The sequence below is a fragment of the Oryx dammah genome, unplaced genomic scaffold (assembly GCF_014754425.2).
Source record: "Oryx dammah isolate SB20612 unplaced genomic scaffold, SCBI_Odam_1.1 HiC_scaffold_5, whole genome shotgun sequence".
Classification (NCBI taxonomy): domain Eukaryota; kingdom Metazoa; phylum Chordata; class Mammalia; order Artiodactyla; family Bovidae; genus Oryx; species Oryx dammah.
Genome location: NW_024070189.1, coordinates 40,561,922 through 40,580,157, shown reverse-complemented (window position 1 = coordinate 40,580,157; position 18,236 = coordinate 40,561,922). Strand labels below are relative to the sequence as shown.

At 40.3% G+C, this 18,236-nt stretch overlaps 1 pseudogene; it reads right to left on the bottom strand.

The window, feature by feature from the left end:
• LOC120864458 overlaps positions 1 to 5,294 on the bottom strand; it is a 144,647-nt pseudogene extending 139,353 nt beyond the window's left edge.
• Positions 5,295 to 18,236: the final 12,942 nt, after the last annotated feature.

Below are 18,236 nucleotides of genomic sequence, written 5' to 3'. Positions count from 1 at the left end.
GTGTCTGACTCTTCTGTGAGTCCACGGACTGTAGCCCATCAGGCTCTGATGCTGAAGCTGAAGCTCCAATTCTCTGGCCCCAAGAGCCGACTCATTGGAAAAGACCCTGATGCTGGGAAAGATTGATGGCAAAAGGAGAAGGGGGCGACAGGGGATGAGATGGTTGGGTGGCATCACTGACTCAATGGACATGAATTTGAGCAAACGCTGGGAGATAGTGAAGGACAGGGAAGACAGGTGTGCTGCAATCCATGGGCTTGCGAAGAGTCAGACATGACTGAGTGACTAAACAATAACAAAAGATGTGGTTGGTGCTCCCAGTATCATATCTAACTTCATCTGCCACTGAACAGAGGAATAGCTAGGAATTCCTGGGTTCTCTTTGCACTATCTCATTCAATGTTTGCAACTTTAAAAGATGGATTACCAATATTGTCTCTGTTTTTGAATGAGGAAACAAGTCTAGATTAGAGCAGTGACTTGTACTGATCTACAGTTCAGTACTATCTCCACCTACTGATATCTCAAGCATTTTAGTCTTTCACACATACACACAGTGTACGTGTGTATATATTCAAATACACTGAATGCCAAATAATGCATTTATCGCTACAAAACAAAATTGAACTGATTAAAATTTGAAGATCTTATGGGCTTACTTCAACAATTCTCTAGCAGGTAGAAAGGAACTCTGAGGAACTACGCAAAATGAAGGACTTATAAGCAGAAGGGAACAGGAACAAGGAAGTTATATTAGGCAAAAAATCAGATTGGTTATTGCAGTTACTTTCTTTTAGGGGATGACAGAGGTCTGGCAGGCAGATTAACTGACTGATGCTGATCATGTGATTCCTGTTGACAGGTTAAAGATTCCATTTCTGAGCAAGCCAAAACCATCATTAAGTTAAATCTTGGTTTGGTGACTTGGGGTTTAACATAAACAACTCTATTTGGGACTGTTATCTTGCTTTTAGGGCTTCCCTCATAGCTCAGTTACTAAATCATCTGCCTGCAATGCAGGAGACCCGGGTTCAGTTCCTAGGTTGGGAAGATCCCCTGGAGAAGGAAATTGCAACCCACTCCAGTATTCTTACCTGGAGAATCCTTGCCAGAGGAGCCTGGCAGGCTACAGTCCACAGGATCACAAGAGTCAGACACGACTTAGCGACTAAACCATCACCAGGTGGCACTAGTGGTAAAGAACCTGCCTGCCAATGCAGGAGATGTAAGAGGTGTGGGTATGATCCCTGGGTTGGGGAAGATCCGCTGGAGAAGGAAACAACAACCCACTCCAGTCAGTATTCTTGCCTGGAGAATCCCATAGACAGAGGAGCCTGGTGGGCTAAGATCCATAGGGTCGCAAAGAATCGGACACAACACAAGCAACTTAGCATACACATATGCATCTTGTTTTTAGCAGTTATTTTGGATTGCTTAAGATCAGAGGGTGAGAAAAAATTTATTCCTTGATGCCTTAATCCCAGTGGATTAAGAGTCAGGAAACCTGGGGCCTCATCCTTTCCAGTGATGTGGGACTAGGCTGTTCATCAAACTAAACCTCAACTTTCTCTTCCTTAAGGTGGAATATTAAGGTTGGCCTTGTGTCCACATTATAGGAGTTTTATGATGACCAAATAGAAATCCTGTAAGCATGTAGTTCATGAATTCAATATGATAGTACGTATAAAAATCAGTTATCTGCTGGGGTTTATGGAATTGTGGTGTATTTCCCTAGCCATCATTGCCATTATTATTTCTGCTGTTTCAGTTGGGGAGGCTCGTAGATAAGTTTTCCTAGAATTGGGAGGATAGTTCACTAAATAAACAAGGAGATGGCTCTTCCCCTTTCTTGCTTTTGCCATAAAAACATATTAAAACACAGCCAAGTTTTCATCATCTCCCTTCTTCCTCTGTTCTTCTCTCCCTTCTTCCCCAAATTGGTAATTTATTTCTTAAGCTATTACTCATATAAACATCACTATTTTAATTAGAGAGAAGCAAATAGAAGAAAGAAGCTAGAAGTTACAGCAAGAGAGCCCACCACGTGCATGCTTTAATTATTCATCGAGGTAAATAAAATTAAATATTTTCCCAGCAATCCAGAGCAGGATCTGAAGTAATTACACTGTCAAATTCATCAAAAATTCTCTCATCAAAATAAAAACCTTGATGTCATTTAATAATTTATAATACAAACACACAGAAATTGTACCATATTATAAATAGAAAACTGCAGGGTAAGTGAGCATGAATTAGTTAGGGGCGATGTTCTAGAAAGAGGCTGTCATGCGCTGTATAAATTTTTAATCAGAAATATTTTTGAGGTCTAATTTAGAGTATGGAATATACCAAGAACTTTAGAATACAAAGAACACAACAAAACAGCAACAACAAATTCCTACTGCCTGTAGATTTATAAATGCTCCTTTTTGAGAAAAACAGGACTCAGAATGATTTCAGGCAGAAAGAAAGAATGTTGTCTTTGATGTTATATATGTTCCAGATCATCTGTGACACCTTACATGTTGTCCATGCAGGTTACAAATGAATTAATTAGCCTCCATGTAAAGACCCCGAGTAACAAATGGGAAAAGTCTGGTTCATTTCTACCAACAGAGTAAGGTGCTTTTAGTCACTGAACCTTGTAAAACAATATGTGATTCTGGAAACCATATGGTTTCATCCCAGTTTGAAATGGTTTTGATGCTGAGTTTCAGTATGGAAAAAGCCTAAAGCAAAAAGAGGAAACCCAATTTTTCTTTTCTTCACTCTCTGAGAAGTGTTCTCATACATACATGTCATGCTTTGCCTTAGGAAGCATCTCCGGGTCTCCCTCTCCCAAGTGATGGACAGGTAAAGAGTGAGCAAAGTTTTGTTTTGCAAGGATGAGTCAGGGGAGCAGAAGCTCCATTGGCCAGGAAGGGAGTTCAGAAATGAACTGTGGGCTTTCAAGATGACTAATTAGAAAAGAAGCAGGGATGACTTTTTTTTTTTAATTGATTTATTGTGTCATTTCAAGGATCTAAGAGGTTAGCAGGGATGGTGATATGGTAATTTTTTACAAAAAAAAGGTAAGACAGATCGTGTTTACACTTAAAACCTTTCAAAAGCTTCCTCTTCTGCTTAGGATGAAGTCAAAGATCCTTCATTTTTTCAAGGCCTTGAGGATTCCGGCTGTTTTCCAGGCTAACAACTCACCCCTCTGCCCCTTGCCCTCTGTGCTATGAGGGTGAAGCCCTTCTCTCAGTTCCTCCAACCTTCTTGGGCACATACTTTCCTCTCTGCTTGGTACTTTCTTCTCTCCTTCTTTGCTGGGCAAACTCTTCGTATCCTATAGGGCTCAGCTTAGATGGTCTCTCTTCTAGGAAACATTCCCAGATTATCAGATGCCATTGAGTTTTCCTCTTGTATTTCCCATGGTACCTTGTTCCCCGCCTCCTTATATATATACCACATTTGTTACATTCAGAGTAAATTACTTGTAACAATTTACAAGTAAATTATTTGTGACCCAGATAACCATGATGGTGTAATCACTTACCTAGAGCCAGACATCTTGGAGTGCAAAGTCAAGTGGGCCTTAGGAAGCATCACTACAAACAAAACTAATGGAGATGATAGAATTCAAGTTGAGCTATTTCAAGTCCTAAAAGGTGATTTTGTGAAAGTGCTGCATTCAATATGTCAGTATGGAAAACTCAGCAGTGGCCACAGGACTGGAAAGAGTCAGTTTTCATTCCAATCAGAAGGGAAATGCCAAAGAATGTTCAAACTACTGCACAATTGCACTCATCTCACATGCTAGCAAAGTAATGCTCAAAATTCTCCAAGCCAGGCTTCAATAGCACATGAACAAAGAACTCTCAGATGTTCAAGCTGGTTTTAGAAAAAGCAGAGGAACCAGAGATCCAATTACCAACATTACTTGATCATAGAAAAAGCAAGAGAATTCCAGAAAATCATCTACTTCTGCTTCATTGACTATGCTAAAGTATTTGATTGTGTGGTTCACAACAAACTGTGAAAAATTCTTAAAGAGATCGAAACACCAGACCACCTAACTTGCCTCCTGAGATATCTGTATGCAGGTCAAGAAGCAACTGTTAGAACTGGACATGGAACAACAAACTGGTTTCAAATTGGGAAAGGAGTACGTCAAGGCTGTATATTGTCATCCTGCTTATTTAACTTGTATGCAGAGTACACCATGTGAAATGCCAGACTGGATGAAGCACAAGCTGGAATCAAGATTTCCAGGAGAAATATCAATAACCTCAGATATGCAGATGACACCACCCTTATGGCAGAAAGTGAAGAAGAACTAAAGAGCCTCTAGATGAAAGTGAAAGAGGAGAGTGAAAAAGCTGGCTTAAAACTAAGCATTCAAAAAATGAAATCATATCATATGGTCCCATCAATTCATGGCAAATAGATGGGGAAACAATGGAAGCAGTGACAGACTTTATATTCTTGGGTTCCAAAATCACTGCAGATGGTGACTGCAGCCATGAAATTAAAAGATGTTGGCTTTTTGGAAGAAAAGCTATGACCAACCTAGACAGCATATTCAAAAGCAGAGACATTACTTTGCTGACAAAGGTCTGTATAGTCTATGTAATTGTTTTCCAGTAATGTTGTATGGATGTGAGAATTAGACCATAAGAAGGCTGAGAGCTGAAGAACTGATGCTTTTGAACTGTGGTGTTGGAGAAAACTCTTGGGAGTCCCTTGGACTGCAAGGAGATCAAACCAGTCAATCCTAAAGGAAATCAGTCCTTAATATTCATTGGAAGGACTGATGCTGAAGCTGAAGCCTCAATACTTTGGCCGCTTGATATGAAGAACCGACTCATTAGAAGAGACCCTGATGTTGGGAAAGATTGAAGGCAGGAGAAGGGGATGAGATGGTTGGATGTCATCCCCAACTCAACGAACACGAGTTTGAGCAAGCTCCAGGAGAGGGTGATGGAGAGGGAAGCCTGGCGTGCAGTAGTCCACGGTCACAGAGTCGGACATGACTGAGCAACTGAAGAACAATGAGACCCTTTACTATCTGTAACCCCCAGCCCATCCCCTTGTCGATCTTCTTCCTCTACTGTTGACATCTGCTCCTGTATTTTCCAGTGTGTCCACTTAGATCTACCTCTTCACAGCTCTTACCCTGCTCCCGCCCCAGGACCGCTCTCAGGAAGGTGCTTCGTCATGACGTGCTTCTTTACCTCCTTCAGGCCTTTGTCACGTGTCAACTCCCAAGTAGAGTTTTCATCCACTCCACATCTGCCGATACTCTCCATTCCCCTTTCCTGCTTTTTGGGATCTTCTTAGCATTTAGCAATTGGCCCTCTATGCACTTACCTATTTGCCTTGCTTCTTGTCTGTGTCATCCCCTCAAAATCAGGCAGAGATTTTGCCTATATTCTTCAGTGTTGTATCCTGAGTCATTAAAACATGACATGACACATAGTGGACACTCACTAAATATTTGTGGAAATAACGAGTGAAGTCACTACCTCTAGGTGGGAGGAGAACAGATGGAGAGCTAATATTTTCATGGGGAACCCTTCTATAAGAATGTGGGGGCTTGGAGGAGTGGATGCTATTGTGGGGTAGGGGTAAGGGCATGAGAAGAGATGAATTAGCCTTCCCCCCACTTCCCAGTGTGGACTATTCAGGTCTGTATGAGGTCCTGATGTCCATAGCTTCTTCTGAGAAAGGCTATAGTTGCTGAAGTAATTGGTGGGAGGGAATGTCTGATGAGGGAAGGGCTAATTTGTTGCTGTGAATCAGAAATGACGGATGGGCTTCGATGCCAGCGCCAGTTCCATTTGATTGGTAGTGAGTGCTTGGAAAGCTGTGTTGAAAAGCATTCTGAAGCTGTTTCTAGGTCTGACAGAAAAGGATGTTGTGAACAGATGTGTCTTGGCCTTGGGAAGGGGAATGTGCAGCATTTTTATCCTTCATTTGTATCCTGACCCCTAAGCTTGGAGTTACTTCTGTTTTTTTCCATGGAAATCCAGGCTTATAGAGGAATGGATGATATCTACTTTAGTTTATTTGATTTAAGATTCTATGAAAGCTAAGGTTAAGGTACTTAGGAGGGCCGTAAGAATCCAGACCCTTTAGGGAATTGGATATATCCTTTGGGTTGATTTTTTTCCTCCTGAGGATGAAATGGTTGAGTTATATTGATAGTTAAGGACTCTAATGTGCAGGGCAGAACTCTTCTAGTCTCGCTTCTACAGATTGGCCATTCATTCAGAAAGTGAAAGTGAAGGTGTTAATCGCTCAGTCATGGCCAATTCTTTGCAACCTTATGGACTGTAGCTTGCCAGGCTCCTCTGTCCACAGAATCCCCAATTGCTAAGACAGTCTGCAGAAAATGACCCACCGCAGACTGTTCTGTAAAATCTTGGCCTGAAGAAGAGACTGACCCTAATGTGACTGGCTCAGCACACCAACTTTGTGAGCTCACTGGCCCGTAAAGGCCATCACTTGCGCTTCCAGTGCTGCCATCAGCCTGATCTCAGATTCCTCTTCTACCAATTGTAATTAATGATTTTGCTCCTTTTCAGCAAGGCTTCCCAGTGCCTACACTGATATCCTTCTTTTCTCTGAGAATTCCCTTTGCAGAGCTTCTTCCTTGCAGCTATCTCAGCATGTGCCTGATCCAGTTTCTTATGCTAAGTGTTTATGTATTTTTAGTATTTTGATGTCTCTTCTCTCTCCCTCACTAGTTTTAAGCTCGTTAAGAGGGACCATTATGAATATGTTCAGTATCTTTTTTACTGACTACATATCAGGATCTCAGCACATATTTTTGTCTAAAAGGATCACTGTCCAATACACTGTTGACTGGATTCAGTGGGTCACCAGTTCAATGGTATAATTGGTATAATCTTTTTTGAGGGCTGCTGCTGCTGCTGCTAAGTTGCTTCAGTCGTGTCCGATTCTGTGTGGCCCCATAGACGGCAGCCCATCAGGCTGCCCCATCCCTGGCATTTTCCAGGCAAGAATACTGGAGTGGGTTGCCATTTCCTGCTCCAATGTGTAAAAGTGAAAAGTGAAAGTGAAGCCGCTCAGTCGTGTCTGACTCTCAGTGACCCCATGGACTGCAGCCCACCAGGCTCCTCCATCCATGGGATTTTCCAGGCAAGAGTACTGGAGTGGGGTGCCATTGCCTTCTCTGTTTTTAGGGCTATAGGGCATTATCTATGAAATATTTGAATATGTATGCCTTTTCCCCTAGCAATTCTACTTCTTCAAATTTATCCTACAGAAATACTATAGGAGTTTGCTGCCATATATATCTATATGTAAAAGAATGATCAGTACAGAATCATTTGTGATGGTGAAAATGAGAATAACTTAAATGTCCATCCTGGGAGAAATTGTGATATAAATTATTTAATATACACATCATGGGATACTATGTAATTATCAATGTGAAAAGTACTATATATTTGCAGGCAAAAAAAAATGTCCAAAATACTATGTATAATTGTGTAAAATGGTGTTTTTCCAATAAACCATAACTACATGTACAAATGTACATGTGTGTATAGACATGTGAATATATATAGTACATAGGAAAGGACTGGAGGACATGCACCAAATTATTAGTGATTGATATATGGTGGGTAAGATTGGCAAAGCTAGGTTTTTTTTTTAATTTTTACTAATTTGGAAATAAAAAAATGCTTTTTATTCCCCCCCACTTTATTGAGGTATTGTTGTTGTTGTTGTATAGTCGCTAAGTCATGTCTGACACTTTGTGACCCCATGAACTGCAGCACATCAGGTTTCCCTGTCCTTCACTAAGTCCAGAGTTTGCTCAAACTCATATCCATTGACTCAGTGATGCCATCCAACCATCTAATCCTCCGTTGCACCCTTCTCCTCTTGCCCTCAATCTTTCCCAGCATCAGACTCTTTTCCAATGAATCAGCTCTTCGCATCAGGTGGCCAAAGTATTGAAGCGTCAGCTTCAGCATCAGTTCTTTTAATGACTATTTAGGGTTAGATTTCCTTTAAGGTTGACCTGGTTTCATCTCCTTGCAGTCCAAGGGACTCTTAAATAAAAGTCTTCTCCAGCACCACAATTCAAAAGCATCAATTCTTTGGCTCTCAGTCTTCTTTATGTCTAACTATCACATCCATACATGACTGCCAGAAAAACCATAGCTTTGACTATACGTACCTTTATTGGCAAAGTGAAAGTGAAGTCGCTCAGTCGTGTCCAACTCTTTGCGACCCCATGGACGGTAACCTACCAGGCTCCGCAGTCCATGGGATTTTCCAGGCAAGAATACTGGAGTGGGCTGCCATTTCCTTCTCCTGGGGATCTTCCCAACCCAGGGATCGAACCCAGGTCTCCTACATTGCAGACAAACGCTTTACCATCTGAGCCACTAGGGAAGCCCACAAAGTAGGCAAAGTGAAGTCTCTGCTTTTTCATACACTGTCTAGGTTTGTCATAGCTTTTCTTCCAAGAAGCAAATGTCTTACTGAGGTATAATTGACATATATAATAACATTTTGTAAATGTAAGGTGCATGATGATTGATACATTTATATATTACAAAAAGATTACCACCATAACATTAGGTAATACCTCCTTCCCATCACAAAATTACCATTTGATTTTTATGGTGAGAACATTTAAGGTCTACTCTTATAGAAACATTCAATTATGTAACACAGTTTGGAAAAAAAATTTAATGGACATGTGATCATTCTAAGATGAAAATATATTTTAAAGAAGACTTTATTATACACAAGAAATGGTAAATGTGTTTTCTAAAATATCCTAAAATTTAGAGATGTTTTCAAATTAATTTAGTAGAGAATTCCCTGGTGGTCCAGTGGTTTGGACTCAGTGGTCTCACTGCCTTGGCCAGGTTTGATCCCCGGTTGGGGAAGTGAGATCCTACAAGCTACCTTGTGGCTTCAGGTTAAAACAAACAAACAAACAATTCAGCAGCCACCTTAGTAATCCAGGATGGTTAAATATTTCTTAGAAGCATTAAATACAGATTAAATGTGGTGTTTTGTAAATAAATTTTCCTTTTCTCCCTTCTCACTGATACCAAGCTAGACTATATAACTTGCTCTGGTTAATGAAATGCGAGTGAAAGTGATACGTGTTATTTCTGAACAGAAGTTTTTAGAGCCAGTTCAGGGTTTGCCATTCTCTCTTTTGTTCTTTGTCACAAGACCAGCAATATTCCAGAAAAGAATTTCTCCATTAGCCTTGGAGCAGGACTTCAGCCAACCTTGATGGACATGTTACAAAACAAGAAAGAGAAATTTGCTGTTGTACGCCACTGAGATTTGGGGGTTGTTTCTTACTGCAACATAACCTAGACTGATACAGCTATTCACACACTTCATCAGTTTCTTAAGGAGAGAACCTCCACTGACCTGGAAATCATGACAACTGTTTCTAATTCTAGTTCTGCCATAAACTTTCTGTGATTGTATTAGCTAGGATGCTTCAGACTGCAAGAAATTGAGAGTAGAGTAAGAAAAAAAGAAAGTAGCTTCCACAGGAATTCTTACTATCGTGCATAACAGGAAGTCCAGAGTGGCAGTTCATGACATCATTGAGGATGTAGGGTTGGCCACCTTTGTGCTTGCCCTTCCTGTCATGGTGTACAGTGGCTATAGAAGTTTCAGGTGTCATATGCAGATATTATAGTATCCCATGAAGAAGAAAAGGAGTATTTTTATTTTTCTTATTTGTTTTTATTTGAGGTATGTATTTCTTAGGAATTCCTCAGTAGACTGTCTCAAGATTCTATTGGTCAGGATTGGTCTTACAACAGTGCCATACCTGTCACTGCTAAGGGCAATGAGAGGCTATGATTGGCTTTGACCAGGCATAGCTCATGACCCCTCAGGAGTCAGCAGTGGGCTCCTTTTCTGAGCACATAGCTGTATGGCAAATAATTACCCAAACAAAATTGGGAAGAAGGGGAGGATATAATTAGTGTTTACTTCAGTGACCTTAAGCAAGTATCCCTCCTTAGACTTTAGTTCCCCCATCAATAAACTGAGGATATTGGACAAATTGGCTTCTAATACAAGGATTATTATCACAGAGTCTATAGACTGTCCACTGAAGAAATGGAGTCCAAACTTCCTTACAGGGGCTTGGGTGTGGCAGAGCTATTGTCCCTGGTGCCAGGGTGCCACCGACTGAGGTCATCAAAAGTCTTGTTTCATCAGCTTCCTGATAGGCAGACACAACATGACTTTCAGCTTCCATAAAATGTTGCATTTTGGATTTTACATGCTCTGTGTGAATGCAGTCTAGGTATGGGATATACATGTGCAGTTTTGTTAGTTTTCAGTTACATATCAGATTGACTTTAAAAGCACTTTGAAAGCTTATAAAGTGCCTTGTGCTTAGAGATTTCTTTCCAATAGCTCCCTCTTCTCCCATGTCCTATACTCTCAATTCTCTGCATTCCCTTAAAATTTGCCTTGACTCAAGACACTTTATTGGTCAATTTAATATAAGCCAGTCTCAAGTGTTCTTGAGCCATGAACTTCAAAAATAATTTATCATCATCATTATTAAAAATAATGGTCAGAAATGATTTGGGAGCAGGGAGCTACAAAACCAAGTGGGTAGACCTCATGATAGCTGAGGTCTTCACTTCTGCTTTCAAGGCACCAGTTTTCTTGTATCTAGGCATTGGCTGCAAACTGCCTAAGCATGGGCTCCTCTAAAGAAAGTACCAGAGCTCTTTTTGGTCAAGTAGACACATATGCAGCAAAGGCCTGCTTGGGCAGTGGAAGGGAGCTGTATAGGATCTGTAAAAACTGATACAATTGAAGTTATCCCATCTCCTCTGTTCTTTAGGATACTTTTAGCAACTACTTCCCCAACCCTACTGCATGCCCTGGAAAGCTTTTAGGAACTGTTTTTTAGCTTTGCTACTTTTTACTGAAAGAAAGAATCCTAAATGGTGTATAATTTCTTGACTAGCTTTGAGGAGATCATTTTTTTCCGTCTTGGTAATGTACTAGGATGCTGATGTCACTTTCCTTTTCCCAACAGACACACTGCCACCACACTCTGGTCCACAGGAAGGAAGACTGTTAAAGACAATAACTTCAGCCATCTCAAACTCCTATTTGTCACCACTAAGATACAAAGCCTAGTAGGTCTCCTGGGGTGGCTTTGTATTCCTGGAGGACCTCTAAGTAATGTTGTTTTTGGGCCATAAGAGAGTAACCATAAGAGCTGTCAGTCAAGGATATACCAAAATCAGCAAATTAGAATGGACATAGCCCATCATGTAGTAGTTCCAAACTATTTTGACACTGGACAGTGATTGATGGCTGAATTTCTTATGGAGGGTTAGATGTTTTCCTGAGGCTCAAGTACCCATAAAACAAAACCAAAGAGAAAGAGGACGAGTAAATTACTCATTCTGCAAGTCTTTTATTGTTAAGTGAAGTGAAGTTGCTCAGTTGTGTCCCACTCTTCGCGACCCCATGGACTTCAGCTTACCAGGCTCCTCTGTCCATGGGATTTTCTAGGCAAGAGTACTGGAGTGGGGTGCAATTGCCTTCTCCAACTAACTCACTAGTTTAGTATGCAATAAAATAACAGAGGCTTTGAATAAGTTAAACTGGCTAGTAACAACTAATCAGTTTTCTTCAGTGATCACTGTTCTTCTACATAGGCAGGATAATTAATTCACGGATAGTCTTTCTGGTCTATCTTCAACTATGCTCACACTACATAATCAATTAGGGACATCTTTTTACAGATATATGAAGAGAACACAGGTAGCTTTACGTAAGTTGAGTTTGTTAAATCTATTTGTTATGACAGCGGATTTCTGACACAAAAATTGCTCACTGTACACTGAACCCCAGAGAAGTGATGAAACAAGACAGCTGATGTTAGGAAGTATATGGGAGTGGGGTAGGGTGAGAAGTCATGGATAAATTAAAAACTGGCAAGTATCTGCTGAAGCAGAGCCACTTTTTAGGGGGCATAAGAAAAACGGATAAGTCACCATTTTGGTCTCTTTAGAGAAATCCATTTGTTGTTAAAGCAAACAAATAAAAAGAGACACAAAATAGGTATACAGTTTAATGAGTTAGAAGGAGCACCCTTCTAACCACCACTGAGATCATAAAAGTATGTTAGTTATTGCAGAAAGCGCTCTGTGTGCCCCATCTGATCTTACCCCTTTCCCCAAAATTACTATCTTGAACTATTATAGTAATCTCTTCCTTGTGTCCGTTATAGTTTTACCATGAAAGTGAGCATCCTTAGACACGCTAGTTTTTCTGATTAAAAAAGAATCGATGTCTTTCAAGCCTTTCCTAATCTACAGATTTCTCATACGTTCCTTTCTTTTTATTCCAATTCACCTTTTCATCTGTAGAGTTATCCTAAAATACTAAAGTTGCTGATTATATATTCATTATACAATTCCTAGGTTTTCTGTATTTTCTAAAGTTGGGAACTATATTCAGAGACCCCCACTAGATTCAGGTTCAATCCATTTGGTAGGCGTCGCTGAGTTCTTTCACCAGGAGGCACATGAAGTCTGATACGTGCATGTTTTTAGATGCTAACATTAGCCAATGCTCAATGCCTGGGAATTGCTAAATAGGGATGTCTAATTCTATCATTTCCCTTTCATTTATTAGCTAGAAAATTTATAAACAGATACTTCCCCTCATCTATTCTTTAACTACCAAATGGCATGGTTTGTATAGGAGATGCTTGATTCTTTCTCTTTATTTACCATAAAGATAATGAATTGGTTCATAACATCTTCTGAATATAACTAACTTGCTTTTAAAAAAAATATCATTATTAATTCAAGAACTTGAGCACTAGATTGCACTTTTAATCTATATCACTTGTGTCTGCTGGAGAAAGGATAGGCTACCCACTCCAGTATTCTTGGGCTTCCTTTGTGGCTCAACTGGTAAAGAATCCACGTGCAATGCAGGACATCTGGGTTTGAGCCCTGGGTTGGAAAGATCTCCTGGAGAAGGGAAAGGCTACCCAATCCAGTATTCCGGCCTGGAGAGTTCCATGGACTGTATAGTCCATGGGGTCACGAAGAGTCAGACACGACTGAGTGACTTTCACTTTCACTAATTTCTTGTGTCTTTAATATTCTGAATACATGGATTTGTGCTTATGCTTGTGAGACTTGGTTATTTTCTGCCTCTAAATCAGCCAGAAAGCAAGCCGCTAAACTCTCCATGGACTGCTCAAAGACCAGTGGGAGATGCTTGATTTTAGTTTTGTGTTTCTTTATTCTTGGTTCTAGTGCCTAGAGCTCATGTGGCGATGAATGTAAGGAGTTTGAGCTGAAGGACTTGGACAAGGTATGATCCATTTGGCAAGATCTTTGTCACTGTCAGATGGAGGTCATTAAAGATCCCATATTTGCAGCCTTATGATTTCATGAGCTTCAGGTTCTCTTCTGATCCTCAAGTTTGACTTTCCATGTGACTTTACAGCAGGAAGAGAGTACCCAATCATACTGGCACAAAGATTTTCTTTTTGCTTACTAGTCAAGTTTTTCACAAGAAATGGATAAACTGGTGTTTTGTTGTCAAAGTTATGTTTATATTTTTCTCCAAGGAAATGTGAGCCCTGAAAATACTTTCCTTATAATCTTGCTTCTTTCCAATTGACTTTGTCCAATTTTTGAGGGTAACCCTGTACTAGATTGTTCTTTATTTTCAGGTTTTGTTCAAGGCGGACATATTTATTCTAGGTAACTTGAAGAAAAGCACATCCTTTTCAAGCTGAGCCCACTTACCCACATGGCCCTGAGGCAGGCCGTTGATTTCTCTCTTTCTCTCTTTCTAACCAGCAATGAGGTACTACTGTTAGAAACCAGGTACCTTTCCTTGGCAATAGCAGCTGCTAACTAACAAGTAGGTCATTAACTAAGGGTAATGATGGATACAACCAGATTGCCTTGCTGGTCTTTAAAACTGTTTTCCCTTCAGAATGAAGGAGAATGTCGTTTTGATACTTGGGTCTGTAAATCAGCATTTAAAATCAACAGATGAACTAAAACACATTCTTATTCTATCTCTCCATGCATGGAAAAAGACAAAATTTGTCTTTCACCTTCTTGCTCTTCTTTGTTTGCTTGTGGCATACCTAGGCCCAGTTGATGACATTGCTCACTCCTGAAAATGAATCGAAAGTTTTTTGTTATCAGTGGAGAATTGGGTTTGTAAAATTTCAAAGCCCTATTCTCCTTGACTATCTGAGTCATATGGAGAATAAAGAATTAACAAAAAATAGTAATTAATACCGATTTTCTGTAGCCTACTAGGCAAAGTCTAAATTAGATGACTTCACTTAAAGCTTGGGTGGCAGAGACCTAATTAATGAAAAACACCAGGCTTAAACAATTGGCTATCCATCTTTAAGCATAAGCGAAGGACAGAATCCGTATGACATTTCACTGAGGATAAAAAATGAACAATTGCATGGGTCCTGGATAATCCTGATTTGACAGGGCACCCTGGAGACTTTTAAATACCCGCCTTTTCCTGTGACATATGGACTCTACACCATTGTCATATTTAATCTGAGAAACTGGGTTCCCATGCATTCTGTTTGTTTGTTTCCTTGCTTGAGGCCTGTGGCTGGGGCCTCATGAATTTGTTGCAACTGGAATGACCTTTTTTGTTCAGCCTGTAAGATGAAAACCATAAACATGCTACAAAACACCAGAATATAAAGGGGATTATTGGTGCCATAATTAGAGAACTAGGAGGTTGTTATTCTAGTTGTCCCTCCACCCTCCCAACCATATACATGTCTGCTAGACCAGGAACAAAAGAGATTTAAAAATCAGACTGCCTTAACTTTATTTTAATGGGAGCCCTCTTAAGTCTGGGCATAGTTGGAGGCCATTTAGTTGACAAATAAAGAATGCTTGCTCTGTCTTGGTGCCTCAGAAATCAGAGAATCATCAAAATAAACCAACTCCAGATAACCAAAGAATCTGAGCCTCTTATTGTGCAAACTTGTAGGTTATGTGAGAAAACACAACCACCTATGTGCATATTTCCCCAGTTATCTGAATGTTCAGGTCCCCCTTCAACTCTCATTTCAAAAGAATGACTGTTGGAGGGAACTGCTTTCTCCAGATCAAGTGAGTTGTCCTTCACAGGAGGTGTTTAACCAGAGATCCAAGGGCCATCTCTCAGGCCCAGTACACTGAGGATTCACTCATAAAAGAGAGTAGATGTTTGAACAAGATAGTTGAAGACATTTTCCAACTCTGAGAAGTTATGCGTTAGAATGCAGATTTAAAGGGAAATTAACTTTTGAAGGGCTTCCCTGGTGGCTCAGAGGTTAAAGTGTCTGCCTGGAATGCGGGAGACCCGGGTTCGATCCCAGGGTCGGGAAGATCCCCTGGAGAAGGAAATGGCAACCCACTTCAGTCCTTTTGCCTGGAGAATCCCATGGAGGGAGGAGTCTGGTGGGCTACAGTCCATGGGGTCACAAAGAGTTGCACAACTGAGCGACTTCACTTTCACTTTTGAAAACCATAGGAAAGAAATATTTTCCCAAAGGGGTGAGTGCTTCTGGAGATTAGGACAAAACAAAACCTGAAGCAAGTATGGTCTTAATGGGAATCAGTTGCCCACTGAATTAAATTTTAATGTTTCTGCGTACCTCTTGTGTCTACAAGTTTCTCTTCCTGTACATTGTGGCCATTTGATGGAGCAACCTCATTTGACCTTCAGTGCAAATGAAATATCTGCATAAAATATGTATATATACATATATATATATACGCTGCTCCTGCTACTGCTAAGTCGCTTCAGTCGTGTCCGACTCTGTGCGACCCCGTAGACGGCAGCCCATCAGGCTCCCCAGTCCCTGGGATTCTCCAGGCAAGAACACTGGAGTGGGTTGCCATTTCCTTCTCCAATGCAGGAAAGTGAAAAGTGAAAGTGAAGTCGCTCAGTTGTGTCCGACCCTCAGCGACCCCATGGACTACAGCCTTCTAGGCTCCTCCGTCCATGGGATTTTCCAGGCAAAAGTACTGGAGGGGGGTGCCATTGCCTTCTCCAATACACACACACACACACACACACACACACACACACATATATACACACATATATAGATATACACAAATCTGTATTATCTAGTCCTGACTCCCAGGGAACAGGGAGGCAGGAAATGCAAGTGTGCACTATATAGACAAATGTTTTCCTACCCTTTCTAAGCCCCTTTACTTAGTCAATTAGTTATTCAGAGAGATGTGATGTCTTTTTGAGACATCTCAAATTCTTTCAGGACACTGCAGTATCTCATAAATTGCTTTATGTGGTACACTGGAAACTGGTTTAAAACTATCCAACTAAGGTATGTAACTTAGTAAAACACCCTTTTATACTCAAGAACATCTGGATGTTGAGAAACCAAAAGTTTATTGGAATAATATAAAATTAACTGTTAATGAGTGCCTCAAATGAATGATAGCATAAAAAGGTATATAGAAAATATGGAATGAGTCACTATATATCCTGGAACAGAATAGTAAATATGTGGCATAAATACCACAGTTTTCCTATCCTGTAGTCATGGCAGACACTGCTAATTGAATACAACAGTCCTTGAAGTTGGGCTTAACTTCAGAGTCTTAGACCAGAACTCCAGATAATTCTATTATTCAGAGTTACCCAGAACTCCAGATAATTGTTATTCAACTGGAGTTCCCTTCTGCCATTCTTTTGTGAACTCTTCCAAAGGCTTTTGTCCTCACCACTGACAAACAGTTCTTATCCAAGTTGCTAGTAATTAAATTCCATGTTGCCAAGTCCAAATGTCAATTCTTGGTATGCATCTTGCTCAATCTATTAGCAGTTGATTGCTCCCTTTTTCATTATATACTTCCTTTACCTGCCTTCCAGGACACCATACTTGATTTTTTCCTACCTCATTATTGTTCCTTCTCAGTATCCTTTCCTGGTTCCTTCTTACCACCTAGATTTGTAAATACTGGAGTACTCTTGGGCCCTGAATTCTCTTGATGACCGCATCAGGTTCACAGCTTTTAATACCATGTATGCCAATAACAACCAAATTCATATCTATAACTTGGATCTTTCTTTTTAACTTCAGAGTCCCAATTCCTTATTCAAAGCTTCATTTAAGTATCTAAAGGTGACTCAAACTTAACAGGATTAAAATTTAACAATTTCCTTTTATCTTTTGTCTTAGTTGCTCAGACTAAACCTCGAAAGTTATTGTTTACTCTCTCCCTCCCTCCCTCTTTCTCTCCCCCTTTCCTGTCCCCCTTCCTCCTTCTTTCCTTCCTTTTTTCTGTCCTTCTTTTCTTCCTTTCCAAAACCATATCTAATCCATCAGCAAATCTACTTTAAGTATTTTGTATATCTGGAGTCAGATTACTTCTTAGCACCTTTGTAACTATTATGTCCTTGGGTCTCCTGTTAAATACCTGCTGTGATGGATAACTCATTTCTGGAGAAAGTAGTTTCCTCTGACAGTCTTCTGAAACGAGGGTTGTAGGGTGTAATATTGTTATTTATAATAAAAAAATATATATTTGGTCTTTGTCCCCATTTCTGTCACAGAGCTTCTAAACCCTTGGAATTTCCTATGTGAAAAGAACATAAAGTTGTCTTTTGTTAGGCTAATGAGGTTAAGAATGGGGGCTGGTTGCTAATGAAGTCAAACATGTGATTAGAGAATTGAAACTTTCATTCCCCCGCTTACCCTCTCCACCCCTGTCCCCTGACCTCTGGGGATAGAAGAGGGGCTTGAAAATGGAGTTCAGCACCAATCACCATTGACTTAATCAATGATGCCTATGTGATCAAGCCCTATAAAACCCCAAAGGACAGGGTTCAAAGAGCTTGTGGGTTGGTGGACACATGGATATTTGGGGAGAGTGGCATGGATGTTCCATGACCTTTCCACATACCTTGTCTTATGCATCTCTTCCATCTGGGCATTCATTTGTATTCTGAATTATATACTTTTTAAAGTAAACTGGTAATCTAGTTAGCAAAATGTTTCTCTGAGTTCCCTGAGCCATTCTAGTGAAATAATTGAACCCCAAGAAGTATGTCACTGGAACCTCAGATTTATAACCAGTTTGTCAAAAGCATAGGTCAGTCAGAAGCATCTGGGCTTGTGAATGAATAGTCTCTAAAGAGGTGGGCAGCCCTGTGGGCCTGAGCGC